We start from the raw sequence: 17773 nt of genomic DNA on the forward strand, positions 1-17773 counted from the left end.
CTGGCTTTGGTGCGCAATTTCGTCGAAAAGCGACAGCTTTCCGCCTCCTTTTCCCACTTCAAATAGGCACTGAAGTACTTTGTAAACATTGTGGGATTACTCGAGCAAATTGTTGCCTGGAGTCTCTAGGCCACGTTGTTGCCACTTTCGCTGTGTTCACGCAACATTATGCATTCGAAAAATCAATATGGAAATTCTTTCCTCCTGTCTTAATCAACCTTGCCGGTTTTCTATAACGTCTCAACTGACGACAAAACAAGATAAATTGTCTTAACTGCGCTACTACACGCCTTGCCGACCCTCCGACAGTATCCGTCGCGCCAGCCTTCAGTCGCGCGGCCGGCGGCGGGTCGTCGATGTTCGTTCGCTAACTTAAATCTACGCCACGACACGTTCGCGCCAGCAAGAATTTTCCTTCAGTTGGTCAGTTTGTAGACTGTATCATGCTCTAAGTCAGAGTTGCTCCACACAAGTGCAGATACGACGCTTCGCTGACTGGTACGCTAGTAGAAAATTGTAATGTCAAATAAAGGCGGAAGCAGTCAGCGAAGTTGCTATAGGTACTAGGGAATTCAAATGAACCGAACTTTTTATGATACCGCGTAGAACCAAGGATAGGGAAGCACTTTTTCCACTGCATGAATTAGCACAGCGGTCAGCAGCGCGACCACCAATCTGCAAGCTATTTTCCTCCTCATGAATGCCGTGGCTACAGACTTTTTATTATTTATTTACAAAATATTGCAGGCCTTTTTGAGGCCCAAGCAGGAGTGGGGTACAGATACAATATTCTATACACATTAACATTGCAAGCAAAAAGTAAAGAATAACTAATAAAAGCAGCGCAAGGGAAAAAAGCAAGGGTATAGTAAAGCCGAGGTTCGGCATACAAGGCATGCATGAAAAACATGAAGAACTGGAAAAAAAGACCATTTATAACGCCATACAACAAGCAACTGAAATGGGGAGAACACAAGACAGCTGAAATTTTACATGTTAGCGAAATTTTAAATTGATCGGGGTACATCCTTTGAAAGAAATATGTGGCCGGGGAGGGCATTCCAATCTATTATGGGTCTTGGAAAGAAGGAATGTTTAAACTTCTCTGTACGTGCAAAAATGGGAGTTAACTTACAGGCATGGTTATGTCGTGTGGGTCTAGTGGTTGAAGGCTGAAGGTAGGTAGAGGAGTCGAACTTTAAGTCCTGATGCCAGAGATGAAAAAGAAATTTTAGCCTACCAAGCTTTCTCCGAGATTCTAAGGAGCTAATTCCATTTGCGTTCATTAGTTCGGTAGGAAAATCAGACCTTTTATAACGACTATACGTAAAACAAACTGCAAGTCTGTTAATCTGCTCAAGTTTGTTAATATCTTTCTTATAGAAGGGGTCCCAAACAATACATGCATGTTCTAGTCTAGACCTCATTAACGAGTTGTAAGCCAACAGTTTAGCATGCGGGGGCGAGTATTTGAGCCTGTGTCTGACGAGACCAAGTTTGCGACGAGCAGATGCGGAGACAGCATCGATATGTTTTGACCATGTTAGGTGACTAGTGAGAGTTACGCCCAGGTACTTAAAGCTTTCAGTTTGAGCAATTACAACGTCATTAATGCGGTATTGGAATTCAGCGGGCCATTTTTTGTTGGTAACGCGCATGAACACTGTTTTCTCGAGATTAAGTTTAATGTGCCTCTTATCGCACCAGTCAGAAATAGCCCTTATACTACCATTTAAGACAACCTGGTCATTGTTCTTTTCAATTTCCTTGTAAACTAAGCAATCGTCGGCAAATAATCTAATAGTAACGCTCTCATCAATATAGGCTGTTAGATCATTAATGTAAATTAAAAAAAGCAACGGGCCTAGGACGCTTTCTTGCGGGACGCCAGAATTAACGGGAAGGAAGTCAGAGTAGTGGCCATCTACGTCGACGAACTGGCGGCGTGTGTTTAAGTAGGATGATATCCATTTAACTGGGTTGGAAGGGAAGTGTAATCGGTTAAGTTTCAATATCAGACCAGAAGGAGAAACCCGATCAAATGCTTTGCTGAAGTCCATAAATATTATATCCGTTTGACCAGATTTATCGAGAGTGGACGCGAGTGTATGAACGGTAGAAATGAGTTGGGTAGGGGTCGAGAAGCCTTTACAAAAGCGGTGTTGAAACGGAGTTAAAAGATTATTGTCTTCTAGAAATGTAATCATAAAATTTGCAATACAGTGCTCCAACAGCTTGCAGGATGACGAGATGTTTGTGAAAATTTTGGGGACGGTTACTGCACGAGCATTATTCAAGAAACAGTCATCTAAGCTGCTTGGAATGCTAAAACTAAATAAAACTGTAAACTGCCAATTTATTACATAACAGTATATTTTTGCTCCTGGCAGTGCTAGGTTATGGCCTAGTGTTCTTAGTGTTCCCGATAGTGCATGTTGTTTTTTACTGCGAAGCAGCCCGCCTCTTCTTGCCGAGGAAATTTTTGTGTCCGTGTACTAGAAAATGCCGGGCAAAAGGGAAGAAATTTCAGGCACCGCCACAAATCGAGCCCAAGCTACGCCCATTCCAGTAGACGAGGAGATAGACGGTAAACTCAACGAGCACAGCGGCGAGTCTACCACCTGCGCTCATTCAATGAATGCCCTTGTGTGAAGTGCAAACCGCATAATGTGCGATAAGTGCGTTCACATGATTTGGATAAGCGACAAACGGAACAGCGCCTGGGCAGCGGGAGGGCGCGCTTCGGCTGCGACGCATGAAACAAGAGTGAGGGGGAGGCATGGAGAGAGGTGACGCCATATCCGTGGGGGCCGCCCTCTTCATCACTCTTCCTCAGGCGGTGTTCTGCGCTTTCTTTCAGGCGTCACTGCTGCAGTTGGTTACATGGTAATGCGGACGCCGCCCCACTAAACTCAGGTAACGCCTGCCAGAGTCTTTGATCTCACTCTTTCCAGACCCAAGCGTGTGATTTAGAGTGACGTCGCATGGATAAGCATTGTTGGTGTCGTTTATAGCTGTGCAGTCCAACTACCTGCACAGCGTAGATTGGAGCCAAATTACTGTACGTCGCTTTATTTGATTTGGGGCGCCGTTTTTTATACTCAATTCACCCATTCATCCGCGGACGAGTTCTAAAACTCGTCGACTGACTCCGACGTGCTGGCGAGTTCTCGTTGGCGTGGTGTTGCCGTAAGCACCGACCGCTTGCGGGCACAATCCCGAATAAGCCGACCATTGGCCTGGTGCGAAAACGCCTCTTAAGATGCAAGCACGAGTCACGCAAGCCCCAAAGGTAAATGAAAAGCGCATCGCATTTGAGCGTCTGCCGTAACGCGGAGGGAACTCATCCACTGAGTACGCCTCGGCTAGTGATAGCATGCATTCCATGTTATGCTGGTAGGCTTATCTGATGCATTTTACAGCCGACGACAAGGCAGAAGCGTGGTATGCAGATTACAGAGATAATAGAGAGTTTTAGCTGACCGTTTTTGACGGTCCGCTCCGTTAGCGGCGTCCCGCTCAGCGCAACCGGAGCCAATGCCGTTTGCCGCCGAGCGCACCACGCATCGCAGTGGCGGTCGCGCTTGCTATCGAAGCGGAGCGGAGCGTGAAAAACGGTCAGCTAAACTCCTTATTAGAGAGTTTTAGCTGATCGTTTCTGACGGCCCGCTCCGCTCCGATAGCTAGCGGGAGCGCAATTGCGCATGCGTGGTGCGCAAGGCCTCTAGCGGTGATACCGGAGCGGGGCCCCACTCCGCTAACCGGGGCCCCTTAGCGGACCGCTGCGGCAGCGTACGTTACCTTGCGGAATATCAACATGGCTGCCCCGCGTTGCCAGCGCTCTCCCGCGAACTCTGTTTCTTTAGTTGAAACGCGAGCGACGAAATCGCGAAAGCTCTTCCGAATAGGCAAAGGTACCACACTCCTCAACGAGCTTTAGTACGGAAGCGAAAAACACCGATCGAAGCGCGGGGCTGCTTCTATGCAGCGCCGAAAAAAAGAGCCTTGTCTTGGGTATTCCAAAGTTTATTGGCTTCTTTAAAATAATTTAGAACCATTATACCGTGTAAGGTAATGCATTGCAAATAAAAGGTGAAATAGGGCACTAAATAGTTTACATTACTTGAGCGACTAAATTCCAATTCGCATGTTTAAATTTGCGATGACATTTTGGTTTGCACGCGCACAGGGCACGACCAGTGACGCGAATCCCGTCGAGGGAGATACGGTTATAGCTTAGCTAAAAGCCTTTCTGCCGCTGACGCTCTGGTTGTGCTATGCGGGCCTCCGGTGGCATAGCGGAGCGTCAAAAACGGTTAGCTAAAACTCTCTATTGTCACCTAACGAAAGACGACGCAGCTGTCTTGGAAGGAAACCAAGTTTATTAGAGCGAATTTGTGTTGCCATAACAACTAAAAAAAATACAGAGGCGGCGAAGCAGCCGTCAACAAAGTTACCTGGACAGGCCAGTGTCGGCGAATCGGGTGCCGCAGCGTCTGCTCCGTGAGAAATTATTTCACGGCATGATCGTTTCTAGAAGCGTCCAATTGCATCGAGAACACTGGAGATAACAGGAGATTATTCTAGTCCAGTAACGACGGGGCAAAACACTCTGCCTATAAAATGAGATAACCTGTGCGACATAAAATTAAACAATGCAACGCACGCTTCGCTTGACACACACATAACACAACCAGGAGCGCCGGGCGGTAAAACAAAATACACACATAAACTAACGCAAGGTTCGTGGCACTACGCCCTTTCTAAGAGTGCATCGACCTGATGGTAAAATAAAAAAAGTCCGAACAAACACACATTTGGTCATCTTCTGTAGTAAGGCTTGAGCCGAATTCAGTGGATGACTTCAGGTCACTTGCGTCGTCGTGATGCGCCGGAATCACCGTCGGGGGTCACCTCGTAGGTAAGTTGGCCAACACGTTATAGCATCCGGTAGGGCCCGAAATACCGTCTCAGAGGCTTCTCACTAAGTGCACGTCGTCGAATTAGGGTACAAACCACACAAGGTGAGCCGGGTGATACTCCGCATCTTTACGTCGGAGGTTGTAGCGTCTGGCATCTGCCACCTGCTAGTCCGTTGTACGTACGCGAGCAAGCTGGCGGGCCTCCTCTGCCCGCTGTAGTTATCCTCGGACGTCCGCGCTGGAATCGTCGTCGGCTACGTATAGCAGCATGGCGTCGAGCATCGTCGTTGGCTGTCGACCGTAGAAGTGCTCGAATGGAGGACAAGGAGGACGATAAACACCTTTATTGTGAGAGAATGTTGCGCGGACTCATTAGGAGGTGCATTCCTCTGTCCAGGACCCTATATGCCTTGCCAGCCGCTACAGCCCATTCCACTAGCCGAAGCTGGTCGGACAGGCATGAGCTGGACAGGGCGCGCCTCCAGAGCTCGGGAGAGTTGTCATCCGCGTAGTTTCGTGTACAGTTGTATTGTACGGGAACGTAACTTAAGGAAGTATTTCGTCCCATGTTTTATGCTCAACGTCGACGTACCCAGACAGCATATCGACAATTTTGATCCCACACTTCGAAAGGAGGCACAGGAAATGAAGGGCCCATTTCTCGAAAGCCAAACTCTAGACCTGCTCAATATTGTATCCTTTACCCGGGAATATGGATACAGAACAGAATGAGTACAGAAGACAGCAAAGAGTTAAATTTTTGCAGAAACTTCTCGAAAGACCTACAATGAGCCAAGCAATATTCTACGCAGATATTAGTTCCAGCAGAGGCAGCACGGCATCGTAGTGCTGAACCGGGATATTCATCCGGCAGTAGATAGTATTCTCAAAAGTAGCGCGAACATCAACACAGCGGGCATTAAACTCCACGCCATCGTCAGAGCCATTAGATACCACGACCCCTTCTCACCACATAGTCCCCATAAACTCCACGCCACCGCCAGAGCCATTAGATACCACGACACCTTTTCACCACATAGTCCCCATGCGAAATAACTCCCATGATAATTTTCAAATATTCTCAAGAAGCATGAAGGCAAATTATAATAAGCGACAAGAATAAAGACACAGCAGATTTATTCAATAGTCACTGTCATCATCACTAAGTGATTATTTGGACACCTGGCCACGCGGAGATGTTTGGCATCGTTCGGGCAGACAGGCTCGCCCGTGAATTAAGAATCCGGGGACCGAACATCCGAACTGCAGATCTCCGATCGTCGTAACATCAAGAAAAATATGCTAAGAGACCCAAACTGAACAGAACGGAATTACCTACGTCTCACCCTAAGCTAGACAGGCAGAAATTAGTATTACTAAGACAAGCGGAGACACTTACTACATGTGCACCAGCTACACGACAGCTTTTCTCTAAGGGAAGTGCAGAAGAACCGCCTGCGTGCAAACACTGTGGTGGATATTCCAATCAGGATCACGTCCTATGGAAATGTCCTTACAATACTCCAAGCATTCTTGACTTCCGCACAACAACGCAGCTGCCATAGCCCATTGACCCCACCTGGCTGACTCTCGCTTGCACTTTTGAGGAACAGTAAACTTCAGTGCGGTACATCAAAAACGCAGTACAGCAGAGTTCAGCATTCAGTGAAGACTACCTGTAGTCGGATAGTTTGAACGATGTCTGATTTTAATAAAGATTTCTCTTTCTCCCTTCCCCCCCCCCCCCTCTCTCTCTCTCTCTCTCTCTCTCTCTCTCTCTCTCTCTCTCTCTCTCTCTCTCTCTCGGATATTGTCTTGTTTTGGCGTTCGGTTAGTCCATTTGTCTGAGGGTGATACGCCATCGCCCTTCGTGATCCGTGTTCCTGTTACATAGGTCACCTTGCATGAGATCCGCAGTGAATTCCGTTTCGCCATATGTCATTAGGAATTCAGGGGCTCCATGTAACAGCAGCACTTGATTTAGAAGAATTTCAGGACTTCTCTTGCAGTCCCTTTCGGAAGAGCAGCGATCTCTGCGTAGCGCGTCGTGCGGTCTCTCGCTAAGGACAATCCACTTGTTCTCGGATCGTGACGTAGAGAACGGGACCAGAAGGGCCATTCCAATCTGATAAAAGGACCTTGATGGGGCGGCGATCGCGGCTCTGCTCTCTCGCGGCTCCTACCTGGCAGCTGTCTCAATGTCCAGCGGTTTCCGTTGGGGTTGGTGTGTTACACAGACAGTGGGATGCCTACAACGCGGGGACGGAAACGGACAACTGCATGTTTGTCCACTTGGAAAAAGCTCGAGTCCCTCCAAGCTTTAACTTTTTATGGACAGACGCGTTTTGTTCGCTCGGAGGAATAACCCCGAGAATAGAAGGAACGCCTGCCGGAACGGAATCGCGAGTGGGCGCAAAAAGAGCAGAAAGCCGCTGCGCCGCCGTTTCCGCCACAAGTTCCAGCTCCATGAGTAGCAAGGAAGCTCTCCCGCATGAACGGCAACGTCGACGTGAGCCAATATTTCTTGTTGAGCTTGAAGGGCTTTCAGAGCTACAGTTTTGGCATTGGCTTTCACTTCTAATCACGCGCACATAACTGGTTGCCGGTTTATCAAGCACGATTTTAGAGTAGATGGACGGGGGGGGGGGGGGGGGGGGTGGAGGAGGGAGGGAGTACACGCGCAGATGTAGGTTTCCCGCCCGCCCTACCTGATGATGGGTCCTATTCGTTTCACCTACACCACGTGAACCAGTTCAGGCGGCGCAGCACTTCGCCGTTCGTTCCAGTGGTGCAGCTCGCGGTACCTGAACCGCGCCGTTCGATTCACCGGTGGGGCCGACGGGTGCAGAACGACTTAAAAGCTTTGCCTGCACTCCCTGCCGGGGAGGTGCAGAAGCAGACAAAAAAAGTGCAGGGCTGGTTCCGCCGAACCTAGCAATGGAAACTGAGCGCAACCGGCTTTGAAGGCTGCTGTATAAGGGTTAATGAACTGGTGATGGGTGGGGCAGCATAGTTCGAAAGAAATTTCTAGAGCAGATCAATAGAAGATCGAATCAAGCTTTGACGCTCACTTTCTGAGCATTCAACGCGGTTCATTCCTCATAATTCCTTGTTTTTAAACACGTAATTTTTATTTGCTCTTCCATGCTGTTGTACGGTTGGCATATTTTACCGCACTGTGCTACAAAACGTGGCTCTGCAAATGTGCCTACGAATGCAAATCGTTACAAATTTACGTTGTGTTTGGAATATGTTTTTCACTTGGCCCGACACAGATTCCATCTTGTTGATTAGAGTACAACTAACTGTATGACGACGACTCTATTCGATCTACGCTTGTAACAATGACACGACGAGCGCTGTGGTTGTAGTATATTGCGTGTTAATGACCATCGGTCTATACAGAAAGCGCACGGAAATAAGCACCTCCTAAACATTGTGTTCCGTATTGCTTTGCGTGAAACTGCAATAAAGTACGCCTCCGAGCTAGAGGCTTCTAAGGAATCGGCTGAATGTATGGTTTGAACATGTTTACAATTTTTCTCTTGTTTTAGTCTAACCCAGCTAAGCGAATATTTATTTGCTGTTTTTCTTCACTTTCTATTCTGTACACATTCTAGTCGTGATTACACCATGTCATGGCAGCTGCAGTCATATAAACTTGCTAAAAGAACAACAGCATTCTAGCGGTGTTTATTTTATGTAAATATGGCTGATTGAGGATATAAACACTAAAAATATTTCTTACAACTACAGCTGGTTCAAAATCTTAACAAACAAAGGTGTGTTGTTGGTTTTATGAACTTTTTAGTCTAAAATCACCACAGTAATGCCGAAAAAACCTAACGGGAATTCCCGTTGTACGACAAGAAAAAATTCTTGTGAGAACAGAAGTCCTGTTGTTACGACAAAGCCATCTGTTTTTACAACACACAGTTCTGTCGTAACGACACAGTCAATTTTCTCGATGACAAACATTCCTGTAGTTACACCACAACTGCCATTTACGCTGCTCGCCACAATGGGCAACAGCATTCATACCATGCGCAACCACTCATGGAACATCACAACAATACAAGAATTCGGCATCATTCAGCATCAAAATCGGGACTGGAATACGACACACAACCGAACACCAGGATCACGACACGTTAAGAGTACGAAAAGACGACAGTACGACACGCGAAAAACGTCATACTACAGAAAATTTTCTTTTCGTCGTTTTCGCCTGGGTGAACATAGGATTGTACTCCTGGTCCGAAGAACGGATTCAGGAAACCCATGATAGGAGCTGTTACAAGTGCCTCAAAGATGCCTTTGTTTGGCAGCGGACATAATTTACGCTGGTCTGTGCATAAGGAAGCATTTTTGCATGCAGCAAACTGCTACAAGCACTTACTAATTTGAAGCTAGATAGTACAGGGCAGGCATCTCTGCGCACTAGAAACTTAACTGGCTATTTCGAAATTGCGCGATAACTTAACGGCTTCGTGTTTTCTTGCTTAGAACAAAGTTTGTCAATAAAAGTTTTGAGAAACTTCCGCCACCCAGCTGATAAGAGCACCGGGGCCGAGCTGATAAGACACCGTTGGTTCTTCTCCGCCGTTGAAGTTCCACGCAGGGAGAGCAGACGGGGAATCCTCGAGTGCTCTGGCGACTGGCGAGCCGAGCTCTGGAGCATCTCCGGGGGGAAGCACCCTTCCCAGTAGCCAAGAAGGCCCGGCCGGGGAATTCCCTTGTTGTGCCGAAGACCACCCAATCTGAACTATGTGTCGCTTACAAACATTGCGTTGTCGTTGCAGTCTGCGACGCGAATATTGCAGATAGCCGCGCTGGTTTCACTAAAAGCGGTTACACATAAGAACCTCGATATACTAAGTAGAGCAGCTTCCTGGGCCACTTGGTACATATTGAAACCGATAAAGAATTTGGAAAGAGAGAAAGAAATTGGAGAAAAACTGCCCGTCGGGTGGGATTCGAACCCACGACCTCCAGAATACGCGGCTGGTGCGATAACCGCTATGCTACCAGCTTGGACGGCGTCGTATAGGGGAGAGTGAGCCGTGACGTGTGGAGGTTGAACGGCGGCTATCGGCGTCAGAGCGGCTGAAATTGTTGAAACTGGCGGCAGAAAACAGCGACCCGTGTGACGTGTCTGTCACTAGTTTCGAAGACCCGCGTGGAGAGCAAAAAGTTTCGGATTCCGGCATTGTCATTAATTCTGGACACAGGGCGGCCGCAGTAACCGGTTACATGACCTGGAAGTCGGCAAGCGAAACAGATGGGGTGTTTTGACACCTTCCTACTTTCCACGCAAAGTTAACTCAAACCTATGCCTTAACGACTAAAACATTCCGTCGCGTTAAAATAAATACCATAAATACCAAATACCTGCTGTCATTTTCCTTGGCATAAAAATCCGTCCAGTCGTATGTTCAACGCCAACAAAACGTGCCGCTTTTGAATAATATTATTAGTGAACATTATCTTCTTTCGACCTCAGTGTTGGCTGTGTTTCCCGTACTTTAGTTTTTAATATTGGTCGTTCAAGAACACTACATTACGGGATGTGAAAAGCTAATAAGCAGGCACTGGCAATGCCGTTCATATTTGCATTAAACACTAACCTTTCTTACACCCTTCTTGGTTGAGACGGGTGTAAAAGTCTTGTCTCATGGCGCACACCTTTAAAAGGTGTTTTGGTTAAAAAAGAGAGCATGCATGAAAAAATGTGTTGGTTTGAACACCCTCAAAAAACGCTGAAGGTTGCTTACCTAAGGTGCAAAATAAGGGTGTGGGCAGCGCAGCTACGCGTACATTTGTGGGTCCCACTTGAACAACAAATGGCAAGAGCAACAAATCCAATGAGATGCACGAGTACAGCTAGTGCATACTTATAAATGCATCTGCTCTGCTTGCTGTTATAGCCAGTAGAGGAATGCTCCCTGATAGAGTCGGTGGGCTTGTCGCAAAAAAAACGACATTTTAGCGCTAAATTTGCAGGTATGCATTTCAATGTGAGCATAAACAATTCAGTATGCATATTTGCAAATACGCTTTCATCGCTAGGTATTTATTATATTTTATAAGTTGTCGAATTTTATAAATTAACAAACAGGTATTCCCCACCATTTCAATACCCTTCAAGAAGGGTGGTCATACTTCAACACTCTTTTCCTTAAAAGAGTGGGAAGCTACAAATTAGTGTATTGGAAACTAAGTAAAAGGGTGTAAAGAACAAGATTGCCAGAAAGAGGCTGTAAGAGAAAACCGCTGAGAAAACAGGTGTAAGAGACTTCCAAATTCAGGGTATTTTATACCCGTTCACACGGGTGGACTCAACATTTTCTACAAGGGGGGATGTTTTGTACCTCGCTATGTGTAAAATAACATGAATTGGCATAATTTATTACCAGTGAATCTGTTGAAGCTGGAGTTAGTTTCGGCAGCGTTGGAAAAAAAATACCGATTAAAAAACAGCACCGCATGTAAAGGGTGCACCAAGCAAGATAAGAAACTTCGATTTGAAACGGGTTTTCGAGCCTGTTTTAGAGTAAGCACAAGGGGCGCTTGCGCATGCGCACCGGCTGTTGATATACCATTTCGAAGGTGATAGTATTTTTTGGGTTCTAAAACGCGAACAAATTGCCGGATCTTGCACTGGTGGTGCAAGGCTGGAGAAACAGCAGAGCTGGGGGTCTACCTAGCTTGTTTCCCCTTGGATCCTCTGTCAGTGGAAGGACCAACAGGAGCGGCCTTATAAAATCCGGCTAAACTTGGCCTCACGCCTGAGCACTAAGCCTACCCTAGCAAGAACATCGCAAAACCTAACAAAACTTAACAAATCCGAGCAAAACGTAGCAAAACTTAACAAAACCGTAAGAAGCTTGGTCAACCCCAGCTCCGCTGTTTTTTTTTTTTGGAAATTAACACTCATTTCACACACCTTGAAACACCCAACAAAATCCAAAGCGTGTTGCAGTCGGTCACTACGCTTTTCAACACGCAAATATAGCCGCTCTGATTTTAAAAGCTTTAATCGACGTTTCACGTGCCAAATCACGTGAAACACCACGTAACTTGGGCACGTGAAACTTGCGCCGCGAGCCCAAGAAACCAGCGATCATTAGAAACGAGCGATCATTGCAGACCAACAATTTTTTTGTGGTTTTGAACAATTCTTGCGAAGTGAAGAGGAGGGTTCGAGTGGATAATTTGTACTTCACAGTGAAATTATACATGCATAAACGGGGTTAATAAATCAAAAGCTGAACACCTTTTTTCACACTCTTTGAACCTCCTACGAACAACCCAGTGTGTTGAAGCTGGTTAACATTTTTTTCCACACAAAAAGGGTGTAGAGCTACGACAAGCATGTCGAGATCCAATAAAAAGGGTGTGATGGTCTCGCAACACCCCTTTCCAACTTATGCTACATCCTTTCGGCAAAAGTGATTTAAACACGTGTAGTGTGTATGTTATACTGGATGCTTTTTTATGTGACTTGTGCAGTGTTAGCCTCGTATGCTAGGGGAAACCGTTACAGGTGTACGCTTATTGCTTACATAGTGCTTTTCTACCCTGCATTAGTTCTTCGGCCTCAGTCATACTGCAGGGTTTCGGGTTCACGACAACTTTATATTCGCCTGTTTTATAAAACATGCGAATATAAAGTCGCTACGCCTGCTTAGTAACAGAAAACATATGCTATGTTTTCCGTTTCCAAGAAGGTGTGTCAATGCATGGCGTCCAATAAATGCCACTCACCCTAAAATGCAAGTTTGGGTTTCTGCGGCGAGCACATACATATGCTGTTTTGAGTATTCCTAGCCTTGCTTGAAATTTCTTGTTTTGAAGTTTTAACAATTTTATTCTTACTTGCAACTTCACGAGGGGGCAAATTTGTTTTGTTTTCATCATTTGGCGGTGACCTTTCACGTTGTCTTTCTTTGCTTCGTTGTAAATGGCAATTACTTGTATATGAACTTATTTTCTGAATCCGCCTAATGTTAAATGGTTTCAGCTTTTATTCCTTGAATGCTGTTCACAACACCTTAAGGTGATGGTAGTTCAGGGGAACTGATTTTGTGCTTTCATGGGATCAAATCCACACTTCTAGGGAGTACCAAAATGAAGCGAAAAATCTATAATTTATCTTGTTCACTATATATTGACATATTACTTATATTGCTTGATGAACAGTTTGCAGCAAGGGTAAATATAGCGCAGAAATATTCCGCGGTCCATGCGAATTCTGCCTTGGAACGGTACGCCTGGAAAAGTGGACCATGACAATTATTATCCCTCCTATAGTCTGAGCGCCAAAGAGCGGTCAAACGCTTCTCTGTGTTCACGCAGATTTAGCCAACGAAGACTTCTGAAATAATCAAACAGAGGTGATGATGGATATAGTGTGCATGCTGCTCGTTGAACGTCGTTGCCTTATAAAGCACGATAGGTGGGTGTGTGGGTGTTGGGGTGTTGGGTGGCTGCTCAGAGTTAGAATGGTAAATGAATAATAGATGTCTGTTTCCTTCCTGTTGTGGTTCGCGGAAATAAAGTAGCCAAGTTTTCCCGCCGAGGACCCACCTACACTACTCATGACTCACTAACACCATGCACTTGCAAGCGCAACCCAGTGATGGGCACACTTTTCATCATGGCGGCGATCAAAGCAGCCATTCACCAACTCAACTGCAATACAGCCCCAGGCAAGAATCGCATACCAAGCAACGCCCGCTACTTTAAAACGTTGCCCTTGAAAAGAGTCTCGAATATTTCAACTCTAATTGGCAGACATGAACTTTTGCGCTCTATGGAAGGACGCCGACATCAATGTCGTACCCATGCTCAACAAACTGCTCCCCACAAATACCCTCAGGCGCACCTCACTGAAATCTGCCTTCGGTAAGCTGTTTGATCACATGGTACACAATGCACTCTTGCTTCACCTTTAAGTGAGCGAATATTTTCCCTACATAATGTACGGCTTTCACTTCCAGCTATCGGCGCATGAAATTTTTTTCGGCTCAAATAGGGAATTTTGGTTAACCTAAAAAAAAGCACAAATCAATACTTGGCTGTTGGATGGTATCAAAGGTTCGTTTGAAAACACCACACACCAGACCATCTTGGAACGTCTCGCGTTTACCAACTGCGGCAAACACGGATAATCCTATATCTCCTTCATTCGTAATAACCGCATGGTAACGAAAGGAATCAGGCATCTCCTGTCTCACGCATTCCCAATTGCACCGAAAGAAATTTATATTCCTAAATGGGGATTCTATGTACCTATGAGTGACCCGGACGCGCTCCTCGCAGCAATCCCGAATGTACGACAGGCGAGAAGCCTATGACATCATCCTGTTGATCCCCAGCGGCTGCTCAAAGCACAAGATGATCCCCAGGAAGTCATGCACGTCACCCAGAATTATCTCAAAGCTTGATGGCTAGAATGCCCTCTTTCTAAGTCCGTCCTTCTGAAGTTGTGTATCGATTGTAGGGTTTTTCACGTCGACGCAACGCAGGCGATGAGGCGTGACGTAGTGGAGGACTCCGGATTGATTTTGACCACCTGAGGATCTCTAACGTGCTCCGAAATCTCGTGCACACGGGCGTTTTTGCTTTTTGCCTCGATCAAAAAAGTGGCCGGGAATCGAACACGCGACCTTCTGAAGTTGTGTAGCCACACTCGCAAAAAGCGAACAGGCCCAATCCCTGATAGCGAAGTAAAAGCAAACATCCAACTTGTACCCAACGTCTTCAATATTGACATGCTTCCACTCACCGTTCCCCAAACTTGCAGCTACTCTATACCCTCTCTCCATTGAAACGCAACATCACAGAACTCACGCAATTATTACGACGCGTCTCCCACAACCATGACGTTCTCAAGGAGGGGCACACTCCGAAAAATTCAAGCAATGTGCATCAGTCGCTTAAACTGTGCCACAATATACCTGGCTTTCAATTTCACCTAAAAACGACAACTCAATATAATTATCCGCCAAGCCTACACACTCGCCCTAGGATTACCTCTCTCCATTTCCACGTGCAGGTTACTCCACCTGGGGGTACACAAAGCATGGGAACAATCCGCCTTTTTCACTGCGGCGTGGCGCCCTCTTGAGGTAGCGACGGAAAGCAGATCGGAGGTCAAGTTTAGCGCGGTGCGTCGTGGTTCTTGACTTCGGCGTGAGCGCGTTGTTTTTCGACGCCGAAAGAGAAGGTAGCTTTCCGTCTCACCTAGTCGCTTTTTTTTAATCTTATACTTCCCCTGACGACTGCAACTGCATCAGCATGCAATCGCCAGGGGAACAATTCATTCCGGGAGGCTTTCTTGCCATTACCAACGGCTGGACGGACTTGGCCCGTTTGGCTACCCATAATACCCTAGTAACACGGGCGCAGTCAACCACGGTTAAGCGAACCGCGGTTTGGCAAAACCGCAGTTTGCTGCGTTACACGGCAGGCGAAACTGCGGTTACCCCGCTAACTATGGTTAACTCAAACTGAGCTTAGCCACCTCAGTTCAGTTACGCTAACCGCAGTGCCCGCAGCCGCAGTGCTCAAAATCGCGCAAGTCAGTTCGGACGCAAGTGGCAGCGCATCAGCGGAGGCAAAAAAAAAATCACCTGGCGTTTGGAGGAGACGAAGGTTCTCAAATAGCGGGTGCCCCAACGCTGGCGTTCTTCGCGTTGCTCTCGCAAGCAGCGCGACTGCCCGTCAGCAGCGGCTTGTTTCCCGATCCACCCGATCAACTACGACAGAAGCCGTGCTAAATTTGCAAATTCCGCACGTCGACCGCCACAAAAATGGATCATGAAGCAATCATGAAGACTTTCAGCACTCGGAAACGATCGGCGCGCACGTCTGCCGTGCCTGTGAACACGCCGGCACGCCTGCCCGCTCGGAACTGAAAGCGGCTCGAACCGGCCCAGAAGACGGCAGCAACAGCTTATCGCCGCTCTTCGAAATCAATCTGATCGCGGAAAAGAACTTCCACATACGAGAAAGTTGATGTCAGTGCGGTGAAAAATTGTGCTATGGATTGTAATTCGCAGTTGCTGAGATAGCGGCGGTCAAATATCCACCGCGATGCTAAGCCTAAAGTTCCCAACACCGAGCACCTGAGCAAACCAAGCCGGTTGCGAGCAGTTGGGGAAGCCCCTCTCCTCGCCGCGAGCGAGTGTGACGCGTTTGGGTCTGAAGCGACTGCTTTAACGATATTTCGTTTTGTCTACACTGTTTCTCTTTTGTTTTTTCTCGTCAAGTTAAAAGTGTGGTAATTTATTTTTGTTACGCTCACAACCAAGTGTCACCACAATCGGAATTTTGTGTGTAACAGACAAAACCGCAGTTTGTGTTAACCGCGGTGAAAGTTTCGTAACCACGCCGTTAAACTTAACTGTGGTTACTTCCGCTTCCCATTTTCAGACTGTCGTCTCACAGCCCTAATCCAGGCTTCTCGGCGTTGCCTGTCGCGCGTAGCTGGTGAGAAGCGAAAAAAAAAAACGCTTCTTCTAGTCACCCTTGGCCCGAGAGGTGCACTTGTACGCAGCACATGAAAGCGGCATTGCATGCAAACGACACAAAAGTGGCTAGATATTTGCAGTTCACTTTGCCGACGATGCATGGGCCTCAGCCGAGTATCGGTGGACGCTGCAGACGGATGTTGCAGTGGCCCTCCAAACAGTTTCTCGCGTTCACCGCTAGGGCTTCGGGCATGCGCAGTGGCGTCTTGAAAAAGACGGATTGTACAAAACACACCGCCACTCTCACGTGGGCCGCATCAAGTTAACACCCGCTTCGGCAAACACCCTCAAACGCCTCGTATACAGTAAAACATCGCTCGCAAGTGCTGCGTTTTCCCAGGTGCTACGTTGTTTTTGTCTAGTCCCGCCGCATCTCACATAGAGTCCCATGTATACAACTCCCAACTGTTACGTCGTGGCTCAGAGTACGTTCCTGGATCATTCTTCCCAATCTGACACTGCGAAGCCAGCCGGGCAACATTCGCGGACCGCCATTTTGACGTTTAACGGGCCTGGTACAGGCTTTGCTACGGTACACTGTAGCTACGGAACTCACTGCATGAAGCCGCACGCGGGTGCGTTTCGTTACAAGAAGATGGCCCTGTGTTACTCTATGCTGTCACCATCATCACTGCGCTTACAACGGAAGTTCACATTGAATAGCCAGAAGTGCTTGTTTGCAATAAGGCACCACCGCAAGAATAGCGCGCGCTCTCGTCGTCATCGTGCCCTTCAAGCTTTGAGAACACCGTTAAACTTGGCACGACAAACTTTGTCGTGCCTCGTAGCGTCGTGAAAATGGGAGGCGCTTTCCCTTCAGGAAAAGCTCGACTAAGTAAACGCAGTAGATAAGCAGCCAGCGCCGAAGAGAGTCCACATCGCTAGGGACCTTGCATTGCCACGCGTGGTGCTTTGCAGCGATCGCAAAAAATGGCAAATCCACATTCCCGAGTTTATTAAGGTTCGAAAGCCAAATTTGCAGAAATACATGGTTGCAAGCCAAATCTAGACAGTTTTCGTTCATTTTGAAAGGTTTCCTCACTGCTCCGTTCTTCTGGTTGCTAAGTTTTGTTTACCCGGTCCGGCGAAAAACGTATGAACGGGGTTCCACTGTACTCAGATCCACCAAATAAGGCCAGCCTAAACACGCCCCTGCCCATACCCGCCAACACATCCACGTAGCCACCATCCCACGAAAGATCTACCTTGTTTACAATGAAACACTTCGCAAAGCACGGATCCCCGAATCCCCAAGAAGTACGCAACCAACCCCCGACACGATACAAGGACATCGCCCGGTATCCTCCGCCCACA

Source organism: Haemaphysalis longicornis, unplaced genomic scaffold (genome assembly GCF_048455015.1).
Source record: "Haemaphysalis longicornis isolate Haplotype H1 unplaced genomic scaffold, Haemaphysalis longicornis Haplotype H1 scaffold_23, whole genome shotgun sequence".
NCBI lineage: Eukaryota > Metazoa > Arthropoda > Arachnida > Ixodida > Ixodidae > Haemaphysalis > Haemaphysalis longicornis.